The sequence below is a fragment of the Microtus pennsylvanicus genome, chromosome 21, assembly GCF_037038515.1.
Source record: "Microtus pennsylvanicus isolate mMicPen1 chromosome 21, mMicPen1.hap1, whole genome shotgun sequence".
NCBI lineage: Eukaryota > Metazoa > Chordata > Mammalia > Rodentia > Cricetidae > Microtus > Microtus pennsylvanicus.
The window spans coordinates 29,416,299-29,444,081 of record NC_134599.1 but is presented as its reverse complement, the minus strand read 5'-3'; the positions used below and the strand labels follow the sequence as shown (position 1 = coordinate 29,444,081).

The window sequence follows — 27,783 nt, the reverse complement described above, 5'->3', positions numbered from 1 at the left end:
ACTATATTTGGCTCTTTGTCTCCAGGAAATGCTGATGTGCTTCGGAGATCAAAAGTCATGCATTTTGGTGATTTTGATTCTGTTCACCCTCACCTGCCCACTTCCGGCAAATTTACTTGGCCAGCTTAAGATGGAAAAAAAAAATTGTTTTCTGTGTCATGGTGTATCGGCGTAAATGAACTGCAGACAGAAATTATAATAAAATATTCAGCTTTAATAAGGGAAAGACTTACAGAAGCGAAGTTCCCATGGAGAACAGGAAAGCAGAAGGGAAGGAGGAAGCACACCAGCAATATTTATTAGTAAAAAATATCCTCAGGGGACCCCGCCCTACAAGCAAGGTGATTGGCTGGGGCTTCCCCTACATCGTGGTGCTGATTCCATGGCTCCATTTTAGCTGCCTATTTCCCGTCTGAATCCTGTGATTCTTTTAGACGAAATCTTTATACTGTCAACACTTCACTGGCTGTCCAAAGCAACTCCACCACAGGACTAGATCATGCCAAAGGAGCAAAGCCCATACCAGGTCGCTCAGTGCCATGAAAATACACCATGAGTTTCAAAAACTAAAGAAATATCACAAAATTTCCAGTCATTTTGTCCCTGCTACCATGATTTTCATATTAAAAGAGTTCTGTTAAGTAAGGGCACTTAGGAAATAGACATAGTGCTTATGAAATACTATAGTCTAGTTATACATTGACCTTGTTTCATTTTAAAAAGAGTTGTTAAAGCACCAATGCAGGGTAGTGTTTCAAATAAATACTCCTGGGTTTTTGTACCTTCTTCTGATCTTGCAGGAATGCAGTGTGCACATTCCCGCTTTTTTAATCAATCAGTGCATAGCAATGTAGGGTTTCTCAAATAAAATTCACTTTTAGTTTCTGGATTTTTTTTTTTTTTTGGATCACTACTCTGTTAGTGATTTGTTGACATGAGTCAGAATTCTTTTCCAGTCTGAGCCCAAACAGCCGTTTTCCCTAACTCAGAAAAAAAAAATAGGGCCAATAAAACCATTTGATTACATGATGTAGATGTCTTTTTTTTTTTATTTCCATGGCCTTGTATCAGTCTGAGCAATGGTGGCCACTATCTACCTTAGGCTCTGCATGACCGCAGGGAAAGCAGTGTCTCCTCCAATGGAAGACTCCTTCTCCACATGAAAGCTTCAGAGAAGGTGGACTGTTAACCAATGGACAACTTTAAATTTAATTTATTTTCTGTTACTGATGTTGCTAATAATGACTGTTCAACTAAACATCTGAGAATTATCTTCTTGTGTAGGAGGAGATATAAATAAATATATGAGCCTGTAATGAAAACATGAAGCAGCTCTAGGAGAATATAAGACATTTAAGGGGGGGCTCCAAATTCCAAATCTTACAATGTGACCTGTCCCCCCAGCCCCTGCCTCGATGCTATTTCACTATTGAGTGATGTGTAAACACAGAATGGACGAGCAGGTATTTTGCATGTCGGCTGTGTTAGGGCCCTGCATATAGAGCAAAATTCCCATCTGCAAAAGAGCTCAGGGAAGATCTGAGAAGATGCGGGGGTGATAGGGATATAGATTTCTGCAGGGAGAGTCAACGCAGACCTACCATAACACCGTGGGAACTTTGTAGTTTTCTCTTTCTTCTGAAACATCCTGTAGCTACTCAACAGAAAGGCAGCATTCTCTGCTCATACACCCCAACCCAGAGCCACAGAAACAGGAACTCTGGAGGTGGACTTGGATGTCTGATCTGTCTCTTACCTCCGGGTGATCCTGGAAGCTTGCTTTTGAAAGGACTCCTAGTGTATGAAGGATCTTTAGCCTCTCCCACTCCTCTAGAAAGAGAAATTATTAAATAGGAATTTTGGCCCACTCCCAAAGACTTTGCATTAAAGTAAGGGGGCTCTTTGAAATCCTGGGTGAAAGTATTGAGAATTCCAAGGTGACATCACTGGCAGGGAGCCTGAGAATGACCCTTTTGTGTCCCCCACCACACAGAGTAACCGAGTCTACTCTCAGAGTATTCATAAAATGCCATCTTTCGGGTAGTAGTAGGATGATGATGATTTTTACTCTTTTGCTCTTTTGGGGGGCCCGCCACCCAACTCCCAAATAAATCACACGGAGGCTTATTCTTACTTATAAATGCTTGACCTTAGCTTGACTTTTGCTTGCCAGGTTTTACTTAAAAGTTAGATCACCTACCTTTTGCTCTGGGCTTGTTCCATTCTCTTACTTCTGTGAATCTTATCCTTACTCCATAGATGGCTGAGTAGCTGGATGGCTGGACCCTAATGCCCTCCTCCTTCTCTGTCTACTTCTCCCAGAACCTCTCATCCTCCAGATTTCTTTTTGTATATATTCTCTCTGCCTGCCAGCCCCACCCTAGTTTTCCTTCTGTCTTGCTATTGACCGTTCAGCTCTTTATTAGACCATCGGGTGTTCTAGACAGGCGAAGTGCCACAGCTTCACAGAGTTAAACATACGCAACATAAACAAAAGTAGCACACCTTAGCAAAACATTCCCCGGGATACTGGAGAGAAAACTAAGACTTAAAAAATTCAATAATTTAATAAATGTTTAGCAGTCACAGAAGCTAATATAAAATCCCCCGTGAAACCAAAGCCAGGTTCAAGTTCCCAGACTGCAGGAGTTGTGAGTGCTCATACAGATCACATCAGTGTAGACACAAAGATCCTGGCTTTCGTACTGTTGACGAGATTAGTAATGAGCCAAGGAGACACTCTTCTGGGTGTGTCTGTCAGAATATTTTCAGAGAGCCTTAACGGAGCTGGAAAGACCTGCTCTAACATAGATGGCAATATCCTTTACGCTGGTTTCAAACAAACAAAAGAGTAAAAATCAGACACCGTGATGAGCACCGGCACCCATCTCTGTAGATCCTGCCTGTGGGTGCAGTGTGAGCATCTACCTCAGTGTGCTTTCCGTGCAGGGGTGGAGCACATGCCTTCCACTGTGAGCAGACGAGCCCCTCCTTCCCTAGGAGGCTCCTTGTTGGATATTTGCTCCCAGCTCCCAGAAGAGTAACTAACACACAGCCAGATGTGTTAAAAAGCTGCCTGAACAGGCGGTCGTTACTCCCGCAGGCTCCAGTCGCAAACTGTCTAAATTCAAATCCATATTCCATAGCAGCACTTAGAACTTACACTTTTATCAGTTGTATTTTATGGATTAGTAAACTGGCCTCTGTTATTGTTAAGATAGTGATAGTGTCCACAACGACAATAAGAGTAGCATTTGTGGAGTATTTGCTCTATAAGAGGCACTGAGCTAAATATACTTTAAGAATATAAGCTAAGGTCACTCTGAATTAGGCACTGTTGTCAATGAAGAAAGGAAGGCCAAGGACATTTAGATTTTTTACCCCAAGCAGACTACTAGTTTATTGGAAGAATGGACATATAGACTCAAGCATTCTAGCTGAACTACTACTGCATATTAATGCCTCTTACTCAAACCCCAATATTTAGATACAATATTATTCTAAGCCAGAACAAGGGGACAATCGTCTGAACATGTGAAAGCAATGGCTTCCAGATGTGTTTTCATCTTTCTGGGTGCTTCATCATCCTTGACTGATCATTTGTCCATCCCCGGCCAGTGAAACCAATGAGTGATTTATTAACACCTATGTCCAGCTCTAAGCACGGTACTTGGTGTCTTCCTCTCTTTCCGAGTGTCACATATTTGTGGGTTTGTTTGGAGCACAGCATTTGACTGTTTAAGCAGTGTATTTTATTGAAAAATAACACCCAGGTCTTATGTGTGCAACAGATGGGACTATTTACTAGAAGACCACACTGATACTTTGAGAGAGTTTTCCAGAATGTGGACAAATGTTCATCCCTGAGTCTTCTCTCGCTGGGCTTAAAGCAGTACATGTCACGCTTGAATTATTTTATCTTACTTCACATGAATGATCTCTATGTTTAGTCTTTCCATGAATCATATTGGGTGGAAAATTCTAGTATTTTTTTCTATTGAGTTAAATTGTGAAAACCTGGGGGAAAAAATGAAGCCATGCTATTATTTTAGCATTTTCCCGAAACTATATTCACTCAGGTACTAGAAAAGGATCAGGGAGGAATCAGAGGTCAATGGCCTGTGAGTTGATGACTTTTGTTAGCCTTCTCTGTTCGGTAGGAAATTGCAAGACTATCAGGAGTAACTAGCCATGAGACTATAAGTCAACTCCAAGAACTGATCCATTCAATATGTTTTTAAAATGTATTTGGAAGGTGTATGGGGACAGACTATTAGGTGAAAATTCCCTGCAGATTTAGGGGAAAAAAATCAATTTAGGTTCTAGAAGAAATGGTGACCCAATCAACAAGGCTTATTCTATCTGTCTGTGTGTCCATCAGTTCATCTGTCTGTCTATCTATCTATCTATCTATCTATCTATCTATCTATCTATCTACCTCTGATATTCTTTATCTGGTATTTGGTATTCTAGTCCCTGTTTTTTCAGTTTCATTTCATGTTATTTTTGTTTATTCCATTTTGTTTATCGAGCACTCGCTTTGTTACTGGAGCTTTTCTTCAAACTGACTTAACTCGTAAACATTCGCAAGTGTATTAAAAAACGGTGTGTAGAACCATCCAGGGACAAATCAGTCTTTCCCAAATCTGGAAGGGAAGCTTCATTTTCCCCTCAATAATTGAGTTCAATAGAACCGTAGCTTCTCTTTGTGTTAGTTATCCTGTGGTTACATAGCCTGAGGTTGATTTGGGCAACATTTTCATTGGTCCTTTAATGATTTTTACATTAACATTGATGATAGTAAATTTCACCTGTATCTGTGCCATCCCTCTGTCGTTAGCAGCAACAGCAGCAGCTATCCGTCCTGCTTACAGGAATATCAATACAACTAGATGTTGTATCAGAAGACATTTTATTCTACAGTAAGGATCAATTAGTTAAAATAATGGCCATATATCTGTAGTAATATAAGCTGATATCAGGATAAATTACATTTGATTGAGTAGTTGAGTAACGATGAACACTTAAGTACCTATATGTAATTATGTGCAATCTTATATGAAATTCCTATAGGACTCATGAAACAATTCAGACTTCAGTGATAAGTTAGCCTCAAAAATCTGTGACTATTAAACTAATATGACTAGAAATGTTTTTCATTAGTTGTTGTCTCTTCATTCATACTGACTTCCGTTTCTAAGGATTAAAATAAAATTAAAGAATGGAAAGTATCTGTTGTGAACAAGCTCAGCTAAAATTTTGTCATGCCAAAGCAAAAAATACTTGTAATTTTATTATATATAACAACTGTGTTTTCTAATGCAAAAATGTATTCATTGGGGCTAGAGAAATAGTGTAGTGTTTAAAAGTCCATATTTCTCTTGTGGAGGACAAAGTGAGTTCCCAGCACTCACACTGTGCAGCTCACAGCTACCTATAACTATAGATTCGATGCCCTCTTCTGGCTTCTGCAGGCTCCACACTCATATCCACAAACCTATACAATAGTCACACACATATGCAGATAATTAAGAGAAAACCAGAAATCATAAACATGTAACCAAATTCTATTTCCATATACAACATTGAAATGAATAGAGAAAATTTAAATTTTTACCATTATCTCTTTGAATTATGCAAATGTATTTCAATTGAGACAATAGACTGCTTTGTGGAGGTACCAAAGTAATTTAAACAGCTTTTATTATTGTGAATTGCTTCTCCCACCACCATTTTAATGGTAAATCAACTCCCGTCTCACCTTATATTATTAAACTCTGAAGAAAAATAGAGGAGTTCAGAATTATGCTCGTTTAAATGGGTCCTGACTCATAGACCAATATCCTTCTATTGACTAATTCAGAACAAGCTAGCGTCTCCTTCTCCAGCATGGATATCATCTCCCCGAGTCCTGAGTGTCTCCAATAGCTGCCCTGAGAACATGCATTCAGTTTGGAGCTTCTGAGAAATGAGACTGTTACATGTTGTTTCAATGGAACATTTATTGATACCAAAAGTTCCAAATATTTTCTACATGGAAGATGTGAAATTGTCCTGGTGGTCACGGTAATTGCGTTGCCTTGGTTGTGTGCCCAGGTTCTCATATCACGATAGAGCTGCGTCATTTCCAGGGAGAGGTGAGGTTTTTGTTAGAAGCCCTTGGGTATTCCCGTCTTTTGGTTTCTTAATGAATCATAACTGTGCCAAAGGTTACAAAGAACTAAGCAAAGTTTCAGGTAAATTCATATCTCTGGGACCTGTCACTGGAAACCAGCTTCCAAAACTGATTACATCCTGGATTTATTAAAAGAGTATTCTAAAGTATTTTGAAAGAAAGATTGACATCACAGTCTGGGTTTTTTTTTTTTGGTTTGGATTTGTTTTGTGTCCTGTTTTTGTTTTTGTTTTTTGTTTTTAATCTGTCTTATTTTGAAAAATTCTTTCTTCTTCATGTAGACATCAAGCTTTGGAAAACTTTTTCAACTCCTTGTAGATGTTAAAGAATTTGTTTCAATTTAATCTCTTTTCTAAGTCTCAATTTAGAACTATTCCAATTAGGCTGAAGAACATAGAAACAAAGCAGGTGTAAGAGTTTCTTTCAATTAAATTCATAATTACCATATAAGCACAGAATACATTTCTTTATTCTCTTCAGTTCAAGCTGCTATCCTGGGGGCAGCAAACTTATTCTGAAAATTTAAATATTATTATTAACAATATTAACTAATTAAATATTTAAATTTTCATTTAAACAGTTTAACTTTAACCTTTTGTTATCTAAAATCAGTTTAAATAATAAATTGATTATAATTAATAATGATAAATAAATAATTTAAAATATTATTAAACTGTTTGCCATATTATTTTTCAGCTCAGGTCATTGCTATCCATGTAAGGACATAGAAGGACTAAAATAGGTTCGAAAAGGAAGAAGGTCATTAGAGCGATAGCACAGCCTAAGTTCAAAGCATACTTAACGGAACAACTGTGATAGTGTAGTGGGACCTGAACCTGGAAAGCCATCAGTGCACACAACTTAACGGAACAACTGTGATAGTGTAGTGGGACCTGAACCTGGAAAGCCATCAGTACACACAACAAAGCCCATGTCGGTCGCTCCACTAGCATGAGGATTTATGCTGAGGGTTTTTTTTTTTTTTTTGTATTTTCATTTCTTACGACTCTAGGAATTAAAACTTACAGGCAAGTGCCCAATTGAGTCACATCTGAAGATCCAGTTTTTTAAGTAATATAAAATTTAAGCATCAAAACATTTGGAAGAAGGCAGAGAAGAAAAATCTTTAGGAATTTAGGCTGAGATTTCTTGGTCAACTCACCAGAAATACAATCTGTTTAGAATTTGATAACATCTAGACCTGAATGAAAAGACAAGCTGAATCAAAAGAAAACCCTGGTCAGTCACAGCTCCAACAAAAAGTATCTGGCCGGAATATATAGCAAGCGCTCCAAATTCAGCAATTAGGAAAACACCCCCTGAAGCTGGCAGAATTTGAGGAGACATTCCACAACAGGAACTATGCAGTTACTGAATACACACATAAACAGACACTCAACATCATTGGGCACCAGTGAAATATCACTGCTTCCTAAATAGAAGCCTACCAGGTTTATGATGCTGAGCACCTTGACCATGTTCAGATTATCGTCTGAGATTGGTACCTCAACAAAGCTCCTGAAGGCACAGAGGAAGTAGATGCTAGTCGATGAGAATAACTACTAACAAATGTAAGACGCCAAACACATCCACCATTTGTTACAAACGGTAAATCTCAGTGCAGCGTGCGACCTGCTGGGGTTCCTAATCTACAAACAGAAGCTTCTTCCACTTACACAATCAGTTTGCAACTCAGTTTATCTCAGGTTTTTACAGTGCTTGTGCCCCATTGGTCTTGAGATTAGAAATTTATCCTTGAAACTATCTTGAAATTCATAGGATCTCTTTCTTTTTTTTTCTCTGTCTCTGTCTCTGTCTCTGTCTCTGTCTCTCTCTCTCTCTCTCTCTCTCTGTGTGTGTGTGTGTGTGTGTGTGTGTGTGTGTGTATGTATGTGTGCAAATGCTTAGTGTTTTATGATTTGTGGAGGAAAAACTGCCCTTCAGAGTCAGACATAGAGATAAAACCAAAACTGAAGTGATAAAGTATGCCGTCCCTTGGACCACTCTTAGAAAATACATGCTGTACAACCCACAGCATCGTGAACACCACTGGAGAAGACCCCTTACAGTTGTGATCAGGATAATCTTGATAGCTTAGCACTTTGGAGCATGAGCATGGACGACAGTCACAGCTTTCAACACCAGTGATAAGCAGTTGGGTAGCTCAGAGCCCCCCTAACATAGACCTTTCCCCTGAGGCCCAGGTGTCAGTGAGCTAACAATTTGACAATGGTCTAGTAAGCTCAGCAACAGTGTAGCTACATCTTGTGCTCTTCCTCGGTAAAGTAGGAAGTCTAGAGCCTGGACAAATTCTTAAATCATATATTTGGCATGTACTCGAGAGAAGATGATGGTTCAAGAAATGAAAAGTGACGGAGGGAGCCATACCTCTCGGAGGTCCATGTGAGGCAGAGAAGGGACCCCAGGAGCACAAAAGTTTGGTTCCTTCCACCAGCTTCTCTTGTTTTGATTTGCATTCGTGTGGAACATTTGAGTATTTTCCTGAGCTTCTAAAGATATCGAGGACAGCTTGGTTTTATTTTTGCCATAGAATCTAAAAAAGATGTCTGTTTACAGGAGCGGTGGACCTGTCTTGCAAACTCAATATTCAAAACAAAGACCATTTTACATTTTCATTTACACAAGTCATGTGTGTTCATTGTAGAAAAATTAGACAATAAAGAGGACAAAAGCAAGCAGAAATAAAATCCTTGTAGAGTCTGCTACTTAAAGATAAATTCTTATCAAATTAGGGATGCCCTTCAAGATTCTTAAAAACTCCTGCAAGCTGTAGAGTATTTACATTTTGAGATTATAACTACAATACTCCTTTCTCCAAACTCTCCCATATAGCCCTCCTTGCTCTCTTTTCAATTCATGACATTTTATTAATTGTTGTTATATCCATATAAATACACTTTATGCCTATGTCTTCCTAAATACATAGGCATATGTATAACCTATTCAGTCTGTATAATGTTATTTATATGTATGGTTTCAAAGCTAATCACTTGTTACTGGATAACTAATTGGTGTGCTCTTCCCCGGGGAAGTTTTCTGTAGGGTTGAAGCCCTGTGGTCTTTCCCCTGTTCACTTTGACGTGTCTGGTATTGCTGACCTTGTTGGCTTCATATTTAGACACTAAGTTTGATGTAGGATTTTTTGTTAGTTCTGTTTTGTTCTGACAACTTAAATTTTTCCCACAGTTATTTTTATCTGCTTGAGATCTACTGCTTCCGTGTCTTTGAAAGATTAATTGGAGGGGGGTCTGGAGAAAGGAGAGATGGCTTAATGGTTAAGAGCACTGGCTGCTCTGACCATGGACCCAAGTTTGATTCCCAGCACCCACACAGTGACTGATTCACCGCCACTGTAACTCCTGTTCCAGAGGATCGATCTGGCGCCCCCTTCTGACCTGCACAGGCAAACACATGATACACAAACATTCAGGTGAAACACTCGATATACTAAAAATAAACATATAAAATTTGTTTAAAGATTAATTTTTAAAATTCTGTGTGTGTGTGTGTGTGTGTGTGTGTGTGTGTGTGTGTGTGTGTGTGTGTGGTTGCAAGTGCCAATGCTGCTCAGAGGTGAAAGATTCCCATAGAGCTGAAGTTATAGGCAGCTGCAAGCTGGCCATCATGGGATCTCGGAACAGACTCCAGATACTCTTCAAGAATAGCAAGTGCTTTAACCTTTGGCACATCTCTTCAGCCCATGCAATATTGTTTTCTTAACAGATTTGTTTCATATATTTATAACATTAATAAACATCAATTTTTTTTTGGTTTTTCAAGACAGGGTTTCTCTGTATATCTCTGGCTGTCCTGGAACTCACTCTGTAAATCAGGCTGGCCTCAAACTCACAGAGATCCACCTGCCTCTGTTTCCCCGAGTGCTGGGATTAAAGGAGTGTGCCACCACTGGCCAGTTTAAACACCAAAAATTTAAATCTCTTTTATAACCTTTGCTTCTCAGCATTTTACCAAAATCTACATGTCAATAAAAATATCATCATTTCAATGCCTGTTGTCCAACTATAGAAGTTCTGTTTTTCTAATTTCAACACAATTGGATCTAATTATTTTTATTTTTAATTTTCTTTTTCTTTTTTTTCTTTTTAATTTTTTAATGAAAAAACATGAACTTCCATAGAACAGCTAGAGTAGAAACTTATTTCAAAGCTATATTTATGAATTTTATCTGGAAGAAGATAACTTTACAAAAATGTTGAACACTCGGTACTTTTTCAGAGATATTGAATGATAGTTGTTTATTCTGGGAATCATTGTTCTAATTACAGTATAAAATTAGTTCTTTCTCCTTGGATGACCTCTTAGGAACTTCAATCCTAGCTCTCAACTTCTAAACCTACAAGTTAATAGTAATCTATAGATCTCAACGTTCAAATGTTACGTGTATCTGAAAAAGAAAAGAAAGAATCCCAAGTGCTTAGAGGTTGACTCAAAAGTATTATTCCAAATGGTGCCAGGTTGATGGTTCAGCTGGAAAGAGACTTTTCTGTGTAAAGCATGCAGATTTGGTTCAGATCCTAGCATCCATGCAAAAAAACTAGGTGTGCCTATATTCATGCCGGTACTCCCAGCACTGTCGCAGGAAAGACCACAGACACAGAATGCTATTGGGCCGTCCCAGCTGCCAGCCTGGTTCCTGGGTCATTGAGAGAACTGGGGGCCTGGTGTCCTCCTCTGGCCCCTGAGTAAACCCACACTGCACCCACATTAAGGTAAAGGACAGACAACAGTTTAAAATAATTTAAAAATATCTAAGACCTTCAGCTAACCTTTGCATAGCATGTCAGCATAAGAGGCAGCAACTCCTAAAATGTACTTTGGTAAAAAATATATATATGGGCAAATTCACCTGTTAGTGTATCACAGTGAGCTGAAATGAATTCTACTGAGAGGAAAGAGACCAAGGCTAAGGTTTGTGGATCTGGGGGGTTTTATTAACCTCTTAAAACCTTCAAATTTATGGAGCTGGGGAGATACCATCAAGATGTCTCAAGAGGATATTGCATGGTTCTGATAGTCTGCACACCCCCCAGTTAAGGTTCCTGCTACTGAGTCACGTTCTTTAGTTCTTCGCTGCTCCTCCTGCATCTTTGGGTACTCCTCTTGTCTTCCTCCTGTTTTACCCCTTTCTTATTTGCTCATCCATTAATCCACCTGGCCTTTCCTTCCCTAAATCTTTAATTGTGATCTGTTTCTTTAGCATGTTTCACACAACCTGCCATCTATGACTGGGTTCACCCAACTATTTTTGGCTACAGTGACCCTTAGCTACACTGTAATTATGCTTTTGGTGACTGTGGCATCCTTTAGACACAAAGATAATTTGGGGGCTGTGCTAATTCAATACCTATCGGCTTTGTATACTGCAGTTGCTGAAGACAGTTGTGTGTAATCATGTGATGTGGTTGAACTTGGAAGCTTTATGGCAAGAAAAATAAGCCAGAAGCAAAAAGACCACACAGTCGATCACTCCAGGTTATACTGAAGTAGCCAGTGATCAGCCCACAGAGAGAGCAAACTGAGGTTAGTGAACAACAGGAGTGGAGACTCTGGGAAAAACAGAAGTGATCATTTATGAATATAGGGTTTCTTCTGGCACAGTTGAAGTGTTCTGAAATTCGAGAGTGGTAGTGGTTACATACCTTGTGGAAGCATTGTCACCACTGACTGATGCCCTGATGGGAGGCTCTTATCCTATACAAATAGGACTCCTTAAATATGTTATTAAGCAAAATATTTAAGTAATTGTTTGCTTAGAACAGGACTTGATTAGACATTTGGCAATATTTCGGTATTTTAGGGAGACAGTGAATATCTAGAAGGTGCAGCCTCAAATGGGTGGGTTTCATCTGCGTGTCAAAGTACTTTCCCTAGGGAGGGTTCTCCAGATCACTATAGAGTCAACAGCAACAGGTTCCTGCAAACTTCATCTTGCTGCAGAAGACGTAACTCTCTTTTATAACATTGGAGATGCATCTCGAGTAAGTAGGTAAATATGGAAGAAACAAGAATATGCCTGAAGCAGAGTCCCTTGGTAGCTGTCTTCTCCTGAGTTAAATTCAGTACAAATAATAAAATAACTATAAGAAAACCAGTTCGGCTTCTTCTAACTGTGCTGGATAGGCTTTTTTTGTTTTGGTTTGTTTTTTGTTTGTTTTTGTCAACTTGACACACTCTAAAGTCACCTGAGGGAAGGGAACCACGAGGAACTTGAGGAAATTTGCTTGTAGGTTTCTATGCTGTGGGCATATTCTTGACTAATGATTGATATGGGAGGACCCCGCCCACTGTGGGCAGTGCTACCTCTGGGCAGGTGGTCCAGGGTGAACAATGCAAGGAGACTAAACCCAGTAGCAGCTTTCTCCTTTAACTCACATCTCTGCTCTCGCTTGAGTTCCTGACCTCGTTTCCCTCAATAATAATAGACTGGGAACCCAACATATAAGCCAGACGCATCCCTTCCTCCCCGTATTGTTTTAGGTCAGTGTTTTATCACAGCAACAGAGATGCAAACTAGAACACTGACAGGGATTATTTTACTTGCAATTTGATGCAGCTGGGCATTTGCAGTATCTGGGAGTTTTAAGCTGAACAAACGTGATGTCAATATCTCCTGTTAGCAATGGAGCCCAGCTGGACGCAGAATCCAGTGCCCTACATAGTCTGAGGCCATCTTCTTCCCTTCTCCATCCTCCAGGAAGATTGATGCTCTGTCTTCTCCAACTGCTGAGAGCCTGTCTATTTTTAAAGGCCCCCAGAGAAGACACTGCTTCAAAGAGACGAGATGACAAAGCCTTGCCCTATGCTGCATCCCCAGTGGAGCTAATCAGCCAGGTGTCTGATCTCCATGGCGTCTACCTAACTCTCTCTTCCCCTCAGGACAGAGCTGCTAGCGGAACTAATTGTGAGCCTGGTATTCCTTTAGAGGTTTGTTTTGATTTTGTTTTGATTTCTTTTTCTTTCTTTTTTTTTTTTTTGCCAACTGAGAAATTCCTTCTGCTTACGTGGAAAGAACAGTACTGAGATGCCGGTGTTGATTCCCAGAGGGTCTGACGGCTCAGAGCATTAGAACATTGCCTCAGAGTAACCTTCCCAGCTTCTCCTTCACGTGCCTTGCCTGCAAGAACTGGCCCAGCATCACCCAAACTAAGGTTCCCTGCTTATGTCCCGCCAGCTCTTCAAATACCCCATGTTGCCCCAGCAGAACTGAAAGGTGTCTAGCTCGGTCTCATCACATTGCAGAAAAATCCGAGATGGAACACAGACTTTCCCAGAAGGGAAAACCAAGGACGTCATTTGTATAGTTCGCACCTCCCAGCTTGCTGTACTGACAGGCTCATATCATTCCAGTTAGATTTGTGCTCCTTCCCCAAAGGAAAGAATCATTATGTTAGTGCCACTGTGGCAGCCCATGAGGTGTTGTTGCCTCCAGAAATGAACAGCAAGCGGGAGCCACGTGAAAGGGGGCCCTGAGTGCGTAGTAGGGAACCAAACTGCCCTCCTAGGTTGTTTCTATGGCCACTCCGAGGGTTATTTGGATGCAGAATGAAACCGTGTTGAGTATTGTTTGTTTCCATTGAAACTTTTTTTATCGCTTCATTGTTCTGACCCCATCCAGTCTTTTCCTGCCCTTAATGATGTCATAGTGGAAACTGTCTGTAGTGGGGGCTGAGGGAAACGGTTCATTATCACAAATGAGTGTTGCCCAGCCAGCTAACACAGTCTTCAGGTCTCTGGAGGGTTTCCAGTGCCTTTGCTGATATCCCACACCACTAAAACATGCAGGCTAGATAGAACATGGGCTGACTGTCCTCCATTGGCATTTGAAGGCTTGCTTCAGTTATGCCAGCAGAGTGGACTGCTGACCAGAAAGTTCTAAGAAGAATCGCATCTGCCTATGCAGACAAAACTAACCCAGCACTGCTTCCCAGCCAGTTCCTAACACTGAAACCTAAAAATACTGTTATTTAAAGGCTTGGGTTCTCTGTCCCTGTGAACTAGATGAATTTGTAGTGTCTTATACTGAATGGATTCAGACTATGCTGTGTTTATGTGACTGCCCCCTTTTCAAAGTTCATTCATATTGTAGCGTGTCAACCCCCCCACACACATACACATTTTATTTATTCATTCATCTGCTTTTGGATACTTCTCCCAGTCTTTCCTACTGTGAATTGGGCCATGATAAACACAAAAGTGTAGATGTGTATTCGAGACATTTCTCCTAATTCCTGTGGATGGAGGGCGCGGTGGGGGGGGATTTTTATTTGTTGGTGGTTTCAGTTTAATGACTAGAGCAAATCTAGCCTTTGGAATGCAGGAACCAAACAAAGTCAGGGATGGACCTTCCTACTCACCACAGTATTCCTTCGGCACAGTTCGGTGGAAAGTTTAACTTCCCCATTTTCCAGATAGGAAAATTGGAGGAGAAATGTTCCTTCCACAAGGTTGGCCCTGACTTCCGATGTGTTCATTTCTACTCATGTGCAGGAATTGACATTGGGCCTTAATTAAGAAACCATATTCAGAAGGGAAGGCTCTCCCACTTCTTGGGCAATGGCTTCCTGACTTTGGCCACAGGATCAAGAGTCACACTTTCCTTTGGCAACCGAGGGTATTTCTGTCCAGTTGCTATATATTTCCAAGAACACTCTCCGTGGGCCTATTTGGCTTCCATTTATAAAAGGTAAGGGAATAATAACACTTAGCAAGTACATGCCTAAAAGTTTGCACTGAAATGTTCCATGCCAACTCCTTCAGTGTTCCTCTTCTTTCTCTTTGTCCTCAAATACCCTTCTACCCCCTGTGTCCCTAAGTCTTAGCTCTTTGTTCTGCCTCAAAGTCAGAGCCCTCTTTATTTCTACCTCCCTGTTCAGATAAATCACTGGGAGATTTCCAGCTCACCACTGACATTATTTCTGATCTTTGTCTTGTCATCTTATGTTAGGACTCTCGGATGCCTTCTGCTCTTGTCTCCTTGCTTCATCTCTTTACTCCTTTGCAGACCCTCCCTGGTTTATCTTTTACTCAACTTCCCCTGCTTACCTGTTTGCTGGCTTTTCATCTGATTTATACATGGTCTGTACACAGTCAGGTGTACAGGGAACCAGAATAGTGCCCCGGGAATGCTCTGAAGGCCAAGAAGCCTGCAGGTGACTTGATGCAGCTGCTTAGAGCCATGAGTTTAAAATGTGCCAACACAACAAAATGTACCATGCCATTTGAGATCGTTTAAGGAGCTATATGCATGCATGCTCCTTTTTTCATTGTCTTACGACCACGAGATTGATGCCAAGAAGAACAGTGCAAACCGCCTTTAGAAACAACTGTTGAGTAGCACGTTTTCTTAGAAATCTGTTGAGAACCACATTTTCTTACAAGTAGCCACATTTCATCTGAATTTTCCTTTAAATCATTAACCGTTTCCCCTTCCTCTTGAAGAACGTTTAGTAAATATGTCCATGAATATATCTTTTGTAATAGCTATGGCTGGAAAAGTAAATTATTATGGTAACTAGGAGTGTGAGAATGTCGACAATTCCCTCATTTATCTAACAAACTTTCTTTGGGCACTTAGCATGTGTCAAATGCTCACCCTGCATTAATATAGTAATCATCTGATTTTATGAATAATACGTACACTGCATCTGTAACTTGATCCTTATTGTGGTTCTTAATATATTATTCATGCCTACATTTACCCCTATACCAGTGATCTCAAATGGAGGTAATTTTGTCTGTCATGGGACATGTGAGAATTCAGGAGAGAGCTTTGCTAGTTGCAGATACAGGAGTGTGGCTGGTTTATAGTAGATACAGGACAGGATGCTGATCAATAACCTACAACTCTCGGTATGGCACCCCTCTGCTGAGAATCATCCTCCCCCCAACACCAGATGTAGTCAGATTGAAAAATGATGCCCCAAACTTCGGTCGTTTGGTACTAGGGACTATTCAATACCTCATGAGGTCTTTGTTGCCTCTTATGTAAAAGGGCTCCCCAAGAAGGCAGCATAATAGAGGTGAAACTGGAGGGGTGGGAGGATGTTAAAAATGGGCCTCTTCTCTAGAGAACCGACCGCTCAAATTCAGTTCCTGGACCAGCAGATTCACTATCACCTAGGAAGTTATTAGAAATGAGGGAATCCCAAGCCCATGCCAGATGTCCCAAGTCAAAAATCTTCATGCTACCAAAACCCCCAAGGAAAGTAGATGTTCAGTAAGTCATGAGAGAGATAACTGCCCAAAGGCTTTAGCATCCAAAGGTAGGTTAGAAGAGGTGATGATGCTTGACTACGAAGGTCCAGCTTCACCTAGCAACAGTGATCCCAGTCACTGCCTGGATTCTCCTGGTGAGCATAGCTGTAGCCTAGGAAACATCTGAGAGCAGTTGGAGGCCCTAAAGCCATTGGCAGCATGGGTACAATGACGCAGCTGCAACAGATTCAAAGGCAGTGGGATGCTGCACAAGCAAACTCTGCAGCGCCTGTAGCAACATGAGGTCAAGTAAAGAGGCTGGACCAGGTTGTGCCAAAAGTACTAAGAAAGAGGCTGACAGTGGGAAAGGACAGGCCATGGGCCAAGCCCAGGACAGGCCAAGACTCTGAGACAGCGGGGGTGAGAGGCAGCAGCCCAGACTGGCTACAGGCCTTTTCATTCCATTGTCTGGGTGGCTCCAGTTCATTAGGGGAATCAAGTTACCCAGAATCCTTATTCAATAGTTCACAATCCTTCCAGGACTTGATAATGTGGTAATTAACATGGGGATTCCAGGAATGCTTTGGATTTGAATTCTGTCTGTAGCAGGCTGATGCGTCTAGAATCTGGATATTGAAGAATGTTATTCCAACATTCCCTTCATTTCCTTCTTGAAGGATCAAGTGGACTGAAAATCTGAGCAGAGAGGCAAATATAAAATTAAATAGAAGGGAATCTCTGGAGGACCAGGCTAACAGCAATTTTCAGATACTCTACCTGCCTAGCTCTGACTGTGGCCAAAATACTGCCATTATCTTTGAATATTGTGACTTTATTATATTTCAAGAAAGACTTTTTAAAAAGACATAAATATTGTGTGTGTGTTACTTTATTTCCTTTATTTCACTGAAAAGCCAATGAAATTATTTCTATGGAGATATAAACTTAATCAAGTTTTCTTAATAAATAAAATCTACTTGACTAGGAATCAATCAACAACTTTATCACAACTGTGACCAAGACCATGTCCATGACAATGACCACATGCATGACCACAACCATGTCTGTGACCATGACCATGTCCCTGACCTTGTCTAAATAAAAAGGAAGGTTTTACCTTTAACATAGTAAAATTGCATATAACAAAACAGGTATCAAGAAAGAGTTACAGTTACAATATTTATATTTCTTTTATCTTTTATCATAACTGACAAAAACTATAACTATCTATTCTTCAACTCCATCAAAGACCTCAGAAGGATATAATATTACCTAAGTAAACAGGAAGTACATTGTAAGCAACTTCCAAAACTATGGAATTGATAGAGATATCTTGCTGCCTGGACAATCACCCAAAGTTCTTCTTTATTATTGAGGCATCCGCCTTCAGCCTATAGGCCCTTAGTGTCTGGTAGACTTTTCCATGAAGCAAAAAATTTCAAAGACAAAGCTACATTGGCAGTTTGTCAGTCACTTTCTTCAGGATTTGCCATTTATATGCCAGTTAAGATCATTCATAAGTAATTCTCTATGAGCCAAAACAAAGAATAAGCACACTATGGCTGGATTGAGCTTTCATACACTGCACTGTCTCCCATCTTCGGGGAAGATGCACTAGCCCTTGGACTCAGAAGAGCCTTCACTATCCATTCTCAAGAACAGAAGGGTATTTTAGGCTCTGTGCTCAAGTTCAAGGCTACCTGAAAATTCAAAATCAGAGGGCTATAGTTCAGACTTTGGATCTAGAGTTTGAAATGCAGATGACTTCCAGACATAGAGTCTGAAGCAGGAAGGTGAAGAATTCTAATACAATCTTTATACATTATATGCATACACTAAATTATAAATAATGCTGTTTTCCATGGAATATAAATTGAACGTCAGTTAAAATTAAAAATTTACTGAGCCTATTCCACCTGTCTTCTTTCAAAGAGCTGGAAAAAAAATATTTAGCTATGATGCTCAATCTAGGAGGCAAAGAGGTGTATGTCTCTCTGGAGGATGAACATTCATAGCTCTACAGTGTTCCAGGCACATGATGCTATGAAGTATGTGACTGCTCTAAGCCTGTTTTCTTATCTATAACTTGAGTGTGATATTAATAGTGGGGTTAGAAAACAGTGGCCTTTAGCACAACGCCTGACATAGACTGGAGAATCATGGGTGCCTAGATTTCACTGCAAGCACTTGGCTCAAAGGGAATTTAAGTCAAATTCCTGATCTTTACCATGTGCTTGTGCATGTGTGTGTGTTTGTGTACAGAATCTAGCTTATTTGATCATATTCATTGGTCAGCAACCTGTCAGGATTCTCCTGTGTGTTTAGAAACAGGTGCTCAGGGGTCCAAAGGAAGAGATTTTTGAAGTTTTGGTCACTATTGAGGCAATACTGCCATAAACTGAAAATTAAGGAATGAGATCTGTTCGTTGGCACACTGCTCAATCTTATGAGCACAGGATAAAACCCAGGGATGATAAAGTTCTCTTTTACCTACTGCTTTTCTACTGTGAATGACATTGTTAGAGACAGATGCGAATTTCTCACAATGAGATTTGCAGCAATTAAAAAGAAAGGGAGCTGAAGGCAAGAGGCAAAAAGTAGCGAACCAGACACGTGTCATATTCTTAAACCTCCCCTTTCTTTGCCATGACATGCACAAGCGTCATAACAAAATTAACAGGCCTTGCAGAGTCCTTTTAATTCAAGGTGAGTGATTCTAACTAACACTTACTTATCCATAGTTCCTATTAGAGAATGGGGAAAGCACGGACACACACACACCACATACACACGGACACACACACACACACACACACACACAGGCACACACGCACACACAATTTAGATCCCTGTATCTCTAATGAGGTTTTCTCCTCAGTAAAAAGAGGGCAAAACACTAAGGCCATCAACTCCTTTTATGACTAATGAGTGTGGACATCTTCCCTGGGATCCTGATGGTAGAATATGGCAGAAACAAATTGTTTGTGACAAGGAGCCACCGAGACATTTGCTGGTGGGGGTAGCCCAACAATCTCAGAGGGCTCCTCACCCACGGCAGTTCAGAGTGCAGTGCTCACCAGCTTCAAATCCAGGTCATTTGGTGAGAAGGACTCCAAGTTATAGCCTTGCTTAAGAACTGCGATTCTGGGATGCTGTGTTTTGCTCTCTGGGGGCAGTTTCCTCTTATTCCCTAATTGGATACAAGTTCATTGCCATTTTGTTTTCTATTTGTGGGCAACAGAATTGAAGAGAAGGGTTAGGATCAGCAGGAATAGAAATGAAGTTGAAGGACAGGGTGTCAAAATAAATAATATAAGCAATTTAAAGAGAAGAAACTTTTATTTAGCTCATAATTCAAAAGGAATAGTATATGCTAGCAAAGAGGGCATGGTGGCTGGGGGGACTCAGCCCCTGGCAGTAGAAGCTTGTGGTATAGCCTGTTTACGTTGTGGTAGATCACAAAGCAGAGATAGCCCTGTCCAAGCAGGGCTTGGGTATTCCTCTCAAGACCCATTCTCCAGCTTGTCATTTCCTTTAGCTAGGATCCATCTAAGAAGCGTCATATAAAGAAGTGATGCCAGCTGAAGCTCAAGTGTTCAGATACATGCACCTTTCATTTCGGAATTGTAGTAAGCAATGTGACCTGACTGAACTCCTGTCTGTTGTGGGTCCTCTGACGATCCTGGGAAAACATTTCAAATTTCTAAATAAACATGGGACTAGGCATGTCACCATAAATAGTACAATAATACTGTATTTCAAGTTCATACAAATCTTGGCAGATTTCATTGTTTCAGCTCTCATGTCATCTTTAAAACAGCTCCCTGGCGTGTATAAGTTATGACCAGCTTACAAATTAGCAAATGTCAAACACAATGTTGAAATCGCCTCCCAATTTCTGAGAATGATTCTTTAAAAATATTGCAGTAATTCATCAACTGGGGGGACAACAAAATGTTGGTGGATGTCTTATATATATCTTTTTCCTACAATTATAATTTCCATGTATCCGGTGTATGCCCCACTCCCTGGATTACATAGATTAGAAAACTACTCTTTTTATGTAAAAACAGAAAGGACTTTCTTCACAAACTCCATTGAGTTAAAACTGTTAAAATAGTCTGCCCAGTTTTCCAAGCCTGTGACCAAATCTATTTATGAGAAGCAAACAGCCAGTCAGTGTGATTCCCAATAGGAGGGTGGAAGGAAGGAGCAATCTACTGGACAAAGTAGCCAATTAATGTTTGTTGTGTGTGCCCCCTTTCTGTCACCCACACACTGCTTAGCCTCTGTAAATAGAAAGACACTGTGGCTTTATTAGAAAATGTATTCACAAATATCTAAGCTCCTGAGATGCCCACTTAAACCATGCATCTTCCTCTTGGTTGGAGACAGAATCTTTCAGCTTAACATTTGAAAACCAGAGTCCCTCCTCTTGGATTGGAAATGAGTCATCATCAAAGATATATTCATCCCCTGGAAGTGTTTTGCCACAGATGCTGTGATCAGCTCACCCATACAGAAGTGGTTTGGCGTTTATGAGTGTGTATATGTTATATTTTAACTAGAGAAAATATGTTTTTCTATACTTACAGATGATTGGTATCAAGACTAAGTCCTTAGGTATATGGTTAAATACTTGCTTTCCGCAGATTAGATAAAAAGCAATATCTTCATTCCATAATCTCAGGAGACAAGGAGACATTGAAAAGTTTATTTTAAATTTCTTTCAGAAAAAAATCATAGAACTAAAAAGCTGCCCCACTTTGTTATAAGGTAAAGACCAGCTAGGAATGGTCTGATATACAAAAAAGGCCCTGCAACTTTTTAGTTATTTGTTTAGATTTAGAACTCAATTTCTTGGGGACTAAGAAATGTGAGCCGACATATACAGAAATAAATGATCATAGAAAGGACTTCAAATTACTTTTTTCCAAGCCCACAGACAGCTATCGGGTATGCGTTTGCATGTCATGCTCCAAACATGGGAATCCAGAAGTGAATGCACCGTGTCAGCCTTCATATTAAAACACTTTCTGCCTCTATGTCTGTCGGTATGATTTCTAGCAGTGATTAGGAGGATACCACAGGCCTCATGGGCCTTCAGTTCATTACATATTTGAGAAAAACCTTTACAAGAATTTGGTAATTGCAAAACTGTGTCTTATAAAAATATAAAGTTAACCACACTGATAGTAATACGAGATGCCACGGAGGGGAGGGCCATGGATCTGTTACGTGACAATCATCCTCATATGTGTTGATGTCAGCCTGGCCTAAAAGGAGTTTCCAGAGTGACATAGAACTGTTAGTGGCTGGATATGTCTCTGACTTTGTCAACTACCTCTGTGACTATGGGATTTGTTGTTTTGTTTTGTGTCATGCTCTATAAAAGGAGAAGTAGAGAAAAGAGTTATGATTCAGGAAAGTCATAGTAAAAAGGGAAAAGGGAAAGGTTTTGCTTTAATTAATCCAGTTCTCTGTAGCTCACCACTCTCCTCCAGACCTTGAGAGCATTCTGGATGGAAGCACATTCTGGCCTTCCCTGGTTATCTTAAAGCCAAATTTCGAATTTTATACATTATAGAATAGATTTCTGTATGCCACATATTATCTGAACACCCTGATAGAAGAAATAATAGATGTCTTAAGTACGTACTAACCACCCTTTGGCATGTTTTAGTGTGTAGAGATATGTAATGTAACATCTGGCCCACTAATCAAAAGTCACATAGTTAATGGAGAGTTGGAAAGAATTGACCAAGTCGTAAAAAAGTTAAAAGAGGGAAATCTCCAAAGTCTTAGTAGATAGAAAAGTAATTTTAACTAACTACAAGTCTCCTAGGATGTCTCACATGAACAGAAAGACTGTTGCTTTTGTATTTAACCTGCCTCATTAGACAGTCCTGGCCTCAACTTTCGCATATGCCATGACTCTGAACAAAGGGATGTCATTGTAAGAATCTGTGACAGCCAGCCCTGCTTCTTTCTGCCCTCGGCAATTTTCAGTTAAGGAAGAAATAACCTGAATCATTTTTTCTTGAATAACTTAATATTCTATGTTTGCCACGGGAGAAGAAGAGGTGTGTGATGATTATCAGATTCGACTAGAAGGAGTAAGAGTGGATGGAGGCCTGTCTTTTTTTTCCTGGCAAAATGAAATGAACCGTGAGCTTATCTGGTCAAGATCCAGGAACACACAAGTTCTCCAGTAAGTAAGGACAGTGCTCAGGTTCTCAAGATGGCTCCAGGAAACAAAAAAAAATGCCTCCCTCCCACCACCAGTACCTTTGTTTCCCCAGGATGTTTCTCTCTCTCTTCCTTCCACTTCCTGTCACACTAATGAGCTGTGTGAAAAGTATCACTACAAAGATTTCTTTCCCCTGCAAGACTTAATGAAAGTGATCTCAAGATTTAATGGATTCTGTGTGTAAATAGTAGAGGGTCTGAGGCCAAAATGCTTATACTGGGAAAGAGCTATTAAATTATATTTAATTTATAGGACTGGTAATTTTTTATCACATCATCACTATGTGGGACTTAATAAAATCTAGCATCAATAATGCATGTTTCACTGCATTTCTGGTGCTATATTTCATTCTTATAATCAAAATTTTGCAGTGGGTTCTAAGGATGCCTGTATCATTGATCACATAGACAGCTTTATGACACTTGGCTAAATAAGTAATTGAAATGGGTATCATCACAAAGAATTTCCTTATTTCAGTGCTATTTATAGAGACAAAGTTTTAAAAATACATGTATAATTTTATAGTGACTACAGAGCACCCTAAATCATTACAACTCCGTAACAACTTTGCATTTAGTATATTCTGTTGAAATTCACTCTCTGTGAAATGATTTTTATCTTCATGGATTACTAGGAACCTTTTTTCATACACAGTGCTGTATTTCTAAAGATAGGTTGAGGGATGCTCGTGACAAACAGTAATATTTGTCTGACCACTCCTAGAAGTCATCCATTTCAGACTTTCCATGTACTAATAGAGTTTATATGTGCATGCATCTCTAGCGTGCATTTAAAAATGGATTGTTTTAATATTATCAATTTGACAACTAGAGAAAGGGAACAGGTGCCATGCTTTGGAGTTTCTGTTTGCAGGGGGATAGTGAGGATTCATTGAATTGTATTTTGGTAACACAACAGAGTATAACGTCTCTGCCTTGTAAAAATAAAAAGTTCACAACACTGAGACCTTTAAAGCGAAAAAGGGAAAAGTCCACTTCAAATCTCTGCTTAGAAATAAACTCACCGTTAGCTGGTTTAGCAGTTACACATTCACAGATGTGCCCAGCGGCAGTGCTGTTATACCGTGTGGGTTGCTTTCCCAGCTCTTCCTTAAATCATTTCTTCTTCTCCAAATCAGCATACATGGTATTAAATGTCATTATGACATTCTTCAACAAAGCATATTTATTATATTCTTCTTCTATGTTCTACCTGACATGGTGGCACTTGGGTGGCAGAGGCAGGTGGATCTCTGTGAGTTCAAGGCCAGCCTGTTCTACAGAGTGGGTGCCAGGACAGCCAGGGCTATGTAGAGAAAAAGGTTATTCTTCTCCTGCTTGTTTCTCCGATCCTTCCTTGTCAGTCCCCGCCACAGTCTATTTCCTATTTTCTTCTTCATTGCGTCCTTTTGCCCACCTTCCTCTATTCTTTCTCGTCACCATTCTTATCCTCTCTCGATCTCTTCTACTGTTTTAGGTTTTTCCCACATCTACCAATGCACACACACACACACACACACACACACACACACACACACATCTCTCTTTGAGCTTGGGTAACATCGCTTAATATTATGCTTTCCAAATTAATTCATCTTGTAAATTTCAGACATTTATTTTTCTTTACAGCTTAACAAAAGTCAACTGTGCATATCACTACATTTGCAGCTGGCCTTTTCTAAAATTAAAGACACAGACCAGATATACTCAAATCCTCCTAACCCTGCCACATAAGCCTTCATCTCATTAAAGATGGCTTGACCTCCAGTCCAATCAGTACCACCCCTAAAATGACGTAGTGTTTCACAGGGACTCGCTAGTATTGGGCACAGGGCCTTTTACCTTTTGAAGACAGAATATTATGTAAATGAATTTATCATAGAGAAATGTGTGGAACTTACCCCGTCCATATGCCTCTGAGTGGTTCACAATGGAGTAATCACTGGCAAATTATACTCAATTGAGAGCTTCTCAATTGCCTTGAAGGAACTGAGAGAAACTAGGTCAAATGCTTAATAGAATTGCTTTTCCTGCCCTTTACTTCACATCAGTGCTGCGATTTTCCTTGCACTTAGAAAGCCATATAAGGGTGGCTATTAAAATGTCCCTTACATTAAGGGAAGATAGTAATGTTTAAGTATTACCTAGAGGAAATGCATCTAATGAGAAAAATATTACTTTAAAATATGAATGATGAAGTTTTCCTCACTCATGTACACACTCTAAAAATCCTAAATTCAGATCAAGGCACATTCAATAAAACACAGCAATACCAGCACTGTTTTATTTAAAACATACAGTTACGATGATCTCTTTTATGGCAAAGTCCATGTTTTTTCATATATACTATAAATTTTAACAGTTTTCATAGAAGCATTTTTTTGATCCTTACAAATTTAGCACTCATGTTACCAGTCTTTATAGGACTTTCATGATGGTAGAATACACAGAAATAGGAAAGGAAGCAAATAAATTTTAAATGTAAACATGGATTAGGAAAAAATGGTATTAAAAAATGAAAGGCCTCAATACAAGTTTGGTTAAAATAGGAGACCCAGTTTGCCAATGGAGATGATTCTCAACTTCCCTAATGCTGTGACCCTTTAATACAGTGCCTCATATTGTGGTGAGCCCCTCCCCTCCCCAAAACCATACAATTATTTTATTGCTCCTTCATAGCTATGATTTTGGCTACTGTTTAGAATCGTAATGTAAATATCTGGTATGTGACTACTGACCACTGACTTAAAGGAAAGATGATGGACTAATTGAAGAAAATGGACCAAAAGGTTACCCAGAATTAAGACTGAGAAGCACATGAACTCCTGCCTGACATGGCAAGGGGCTCACACTCATTTGAGACTAACCTCCCAATCCCTGTTCTCTGCCCCACCTAGAACTTCCAAATGGGGCGAGCTAGAGAGAGAGTCCTCTCACAGAGTCATCTAAGATAGGAAGCAAGGTGATAGAGCGTTGTTCTGTCCCCTATTGATACGGGTCCAGGTCACAAATACACCGGTTCTGCAACCCTTTACCCCCAATGACTTAACAAAAGACAAATCAGAGAGTACTGTGGTGTGTTGAGAAGCAAGCCTTTGCTCTCTGAAGACAATTTACAGGAGGCTTCTAAGGGTCTATTGATTGAAATTATCACAACCACACCTCAGGGCGTACTCCATCCTCAGTGTTCAGAAACAAGCCTTTCTGTTAGAGATTTGTCGCCATGATGGATACCCATGTAGATCGTGGCAAGGGAACAAGAAGTTCTCTAAAAGTGTGGTCTTAAGGTGCTTGGAGTATCCTTTAAATCTAGCTTGGTTGCTAGAGGCGAAGCCCAGTGCTCCATATGAGAATCCCTGATTGTTTGAGAAGGATGGATCAGTGTGACCCACCAACAAGAGGCACTGGAAGATTCCTATAGTGTACTTAGCACCAGAGGTTTAAAAAAAAGGTCTAAAAACATGTTTTCTTTTATTACTGGTCCCTTAATGACAGGATCCAGGATATCAAAAGAGAAAACTGGCATGTTGATCTCATGGCTTAGTTTTGCCTCCACCCTTTCTTCATTGTTTTGTTACTGAGCTATAGGTAAAATTTTTTATGTGATTTTTCTTCAAATCACCACATAAATATAAAGATTAAAAATTAAATATGCAACTACCTTATAGAGCTAGAGGTGAGTGAGATATTTGATCTCTAACATCTTCATAAATGTATTCTTAACCATTTTCAACATTTGAAAATTTTTAAATGAGCTATTAGGTGGCAAAAGCAGCAAAGGTGACTTCTTCCATAATTGGAATAACTGAGGTGGCCTCAATCTCACAGTAAAGATTAAGTGTGACTATTATAGCTCTTGCAGAGATATGATTTTTAAGATTTGTGTTAACTAAACAAGGCTAGGGGATATAATGTATCATCATCAAAATGGACTTTTAGAAGGCACATGAGAAGGCGTTCTTTCAAAATCTGAGACCGTGACTTCTTTAGAGGTGACAGAAGCAGTTTGCTCACCAAGGGACAAGTGAGCTGAACCCTCTATGGGGCGTTTTCCCCACATTCCACTTCAAAAGCGTGCTCCTCTCTCTCTAGGCACTGGGCTCTGGGGAAAAGCACTGTGCAGGCTTGTGTGCAAAGGGGAGGAATCATGCAGTGGCAGCAGAGTAATGCAGTTTATAAAGAGAAGAAGGCAAGAGCTCCGGTTGCTTCTTCCCTGCAGCACATAGCCTTGGCTTTCTCCTTCATCTTTTGGATTTTATTGAACACGGAAATTTAGAGATAACACCACAGAACAGTATAGATGTCTTTCCTGAAGTCCTGGAATATACTGGGCATACCTTCTAGATATTTGTTTGTGTCTTGGCATTTGGGATTTTAAGAAAATATTTCTTTTTTTCAGTGCTAGGGATTGAACCCAAGGCCTTGTATATGCCAGGCAGATGCTTCGCTACTTTGCTATATCCCTTGGGTAGGAGGAGAAAACACAAAAAGAAAGTATCTCTCATAAGCAAGACACAAAACTTCATGGTTGATTAGGATTGTCATTGAGAGGCTGATTTAAAAAAAAAAAAGACTGAGCGTAGCCAGGCAGTAGTGACTCACGCCTTTAATCCCAGCACTCAGGAGGCAGAGGCAGGTTGAACTCTGAGTTTGAGGCCAGACTGTCTACAGAGTGAATTTCAGGGTAGCTGGGTCTACACAAAGAAACTCTGTCTTGAAAAACAAGCAAAAGAGTGAGAGAGTGACTTCTCCAGTTCCCTCCAAAGCGAAACTGTGATTCTACTTCTGATGTCTAATTGGTGCCAGCATGGTCTACTGTAGATTGTATTGAATTTTTACGGTGAGAGAGTGTACCAACTGATAAGATAGTAAGAGCATATGCAACGAAGAAAGCTCTACTTAGACTCTTCTCATCACATTTGCCAGAGAAGTCAATCACAGTCTAAGCAAACTGATTGTTGTTTAAACTGGTGTGCACCAAATAGAAAGACACACGTATGAAGTAAAGTATCTACACAGATATTTTATATGCGTAAAATACTTATTTGTATATTATGTGGTTAAATTTATATTTATAGGATTTAAAATAGCTACTTAAAAAGAGTCATTAGTTTTCAGAGTTC

General features: G+C 39.9%; 1 protein-coding gene across 9 annotated transcripts in view; it reads left to right on the top strand.

The window, feature by feature from the left end:
• The window catches only part of Slc8a1 (solute carrier family 8 member A1), a 357,575-nt gene that overhangs the window by 170,601 nt on the left and 159,191 nt on the right, over positions 1-27,783 (top strand). The gene's annotated exons all lie outside the window — the stretch shown is intronic.